Source organism: Odontomachus brunneus, unplaced genomic scaffold, assembly GCF_010583005.1.
Source record: "Odontomachus brunneus isolate Ranch 3 - 2012 unplaced genomic scaffold, Obru_v1 Obru_scaffold_080, whole genome shotgun sequence".
Classification (NCBI taxonomy): Eukaryota; Metazoa; Arthropoda; class Insecta; order Hymenoptera; family Formicidae; genus Odontomachus; species Odontomachus brunneus.
The window spans coordinates 1,097,731-1,100,904 of NW_022639530.1; the positions used below are offsets into that span (position 1 = coordinate 1,097,731).

At 33.6% G+C, this 3,174-nt stretch overlaps 1 long non-coding RNA gene across 1 annotated transcript in view; it reads right to left on the reverse strand.

The window, feature by feature from the left end:
* Window positions 1–3,174, reverse strand: part of LOC116847576 — a 75,206-nt gene that overhangs the window by 21,809 nt on the left and 50,223 nt on the right. The window lies entirely within an intron of this gene.

A 3,174-nucleotide genomic window follows, 5' to 3' on the forward strand; every position in this document is an offset into this window, starting at 1 on the left:
TCACATAGAGAAATAATTACTATAAATTATGGTGAAGAAGATCATTTAATTTAATTTAAGTCTATTATAATATTGGTAATAATAATCTTATATGCATGTTACTACTATCATTTTCGTGTTAAAACAACCAAAAGATGAGACCAAAAATAATTATAATTTTAATTAGATCAACTATTTCTTTCCTAAATAGACTATAATAGTCTATTTAGGAAAGACTATAATAGTGACTATAAAGTCATTAAGACTTGTGCTCCTTTAACGTTAAAAATTGTAACTTGTTGCCATTTCCTCTATGTGAGGACTTAAAGAAAACTAGTTAAGAGCAAGTTTATCTGGGAGTATTTACCCGAGTCGAAATGAGTTCTACTCTACTGAACTGATTCTACATTGACCCCGCAAATTTCGTCGAACTTGAAGAGTCAATAAAGAATCCCGAAATGTACAAGCTATTGATCTATCTTGATGCTGTAGGTAGCCATTTGCTGTCGTTTTCAAGAAGTCGTCTTCAAGAAACTTGAAAAAATACTTGTTCAAGAATGATTTATTCGAATTCTTTTACTTTTAATTATTTTAATTATTATTTAATTATTTAATATCCAATTTTATTTTAATATATTTTAATAGAATTTCACCCTTTCCGACTGCAAGCCACTCGGAATAGTCACGATTCAACGAAGAAGATTTGAGATCCGACGTTCAACTCAATATTTTCGAGCAATGAGAAATGAGAAAATGAGAAAATCTAGCCGTCACCTCGTTCCATGGAAAAAATTTCGAGAAAATTAAGTGCCCGGATCCACAATCGAATGCATAAAACCAACACTCGCTCACTGCTATTTGTGATAATCCGGCCCTACTCTGCCGGAAAACCTCAGAAACGCATAACATTTATGCGAATCACGGGAAAGATAAGAATCCTCTAATCGCTGTCTAGCGATTCATATCAACTATTATATTTAACAAAATCCGTTTCCTCCTCATTTGGACGTATAGTTGCTTTTTCTCTTTATTTGAACTTTGCACCCGGAAAGAACAGCATTTTGCTTTGTCGTTTGATTTAACCCGCTGTTTTGTCTAAATTCCTATTCCTTACACAACAAATCAATCCTTCTGTCCTCCCTTCCTCCTTCTGTCTATCTTTGTCTTTTTTGTCGGACCATTATGTCTAATAGAGCAAAGTTGAACAACACGGGGAGATACTAAGTCTGAGACTTCTCACGGAAGAATCTTAATCCTCTGCCTACTAGAGATGTGCGAATCAAAGATTTTTAATATCGAATCGAATCGAATCTCAGATTTTAATTTCGAATTCGAATCGAATCAAATCGATGAAATTTCATCCGAATCGAGTCGAATTGAATCGTTGAAAGAATTTTTAATTAACATAATCATTGAATTCAACGTGAAAATAATGATTTCAGTATGAGAGAGATAACATTGATCATGTGAAATCAATTCATTTTAAGGTAAGAGATATATAATATATAGTCGGTAAACATGTATGAAATATATATATATATATATATATATATATATATGTACAGTTCCAACTTTGAAAGCTGCACAACGACACATATCGATCCGACAGTTATCGGTAAAAGTTTATCTAGAAGCTATTATCTTCTTTTTATATTTTTGAAGAAAATCTTAATGTATAGCAAACTTTTCAAGCCATGCTAATTTCCGTAAGGCTGGATGTCTTTAATAATTCTTTGTTAATGCTAATGTGCGCGATCCGTATTCGAATCTTTTCAATTCGAATTATTCGGATTCGAATCATAGGGATTCGAATTTGAATCGAATCGAATTTCATTTTATTCGATTCAAATTCGAATAGTTCGAAGTACATCTCTAGTAATATATATGTATTACACGTACAACATGTAATCATATGTAGTAACTCATATACAGTAACGTATGTTCCCAACTTTTAAAGATACGATACTGTTCCCTTTCTCTTTAGACAAAATTTAACCAATAAACAGAAAGTAGAAAGAGAGACCCGTGCCTACACATCTAACTTTTTCTTTCTAGGTCTCTCAACATGAAAAATCAAAAAAGTCTTGCCGAATGCTTTGTCCAGTACTATATGTCGAAGAAGATACCTCTAACATTTCCCCCACCACCCAAGTCCCAATCCCCCACTGCTTAATATTTTACAGGGGTGGACATTTCAAAATCGGTCAGAGTACCGTAACCCAGTGTGTAGGTAGAGCGTTAAAAAAGTGACGAAGTTAAAAAAAATTATAGTAGCATATACATGTATCCTATCTATTCGTGAGATTCCCGGAAGAGATTCTCTAAAACTTTGTCTTTCCATGAACTGTTAATAAACTGCTACAGTCATTATCACTCGATAATTGCTCGATACCCTATCATTATAGAATCATATAATAATTCGCGATAAGTGAAGAGATAGTATAACGTTATTCTATAATTAATATATTAATTAGCAAGTGTATACACGCGTGATCGGAAATGAGCAAAGTGTGGCTATATTTAAACAAGGAAACAACGCATATTGGAAGTATCATATACTATAACTTTACATACACACGGCCATTGATACCTGAATATTCCCTAGATCTAGAGTTACACAATTTTGGGCCTTATGTGTATACGAATAAGATTAAAACTATTACAGTTAAAAAAAAGCTATTATAACTAGAACTACTTATGCGATTTTAAATCTCAAGCGTTATGTGTATAGTAGGTCGCAAAACGGTTTAGAAGCAATGAATTTCCAGAGCATAACCAACGGTCCAATAAAAGAACGAATTAATAAAAAATAAGTTCTCTCATTTGACTACGTTCTGAAATTCATTGTGTCATAACCGTTTTGTGACCCATTGTACGTTATTCGGTGACTGTTCAGCCTGGAAATCGAAACATGAATTATAACTGGCGCGTTCTCACCTACTTTAATGCTTAATACTTACTTTAATAAAAGGCTACTGAATTTTCCTGACGCATCTCCCTTCGCGGGAGAAATGACGAAAAGATTACGTACACAGGCGTATTCATAATACATAAAAATCAGTTGCCAATTGCCATTAACGATAGTTGCACTGCTCGATTGGCAGATCTCAGAAAACACACATCGTTTGTACGAAATCTCGTAGAGGTAAGAATCTTTGGCCATCGAGAAAGAGAGAGAGAGAGAGAGAGAGAGAG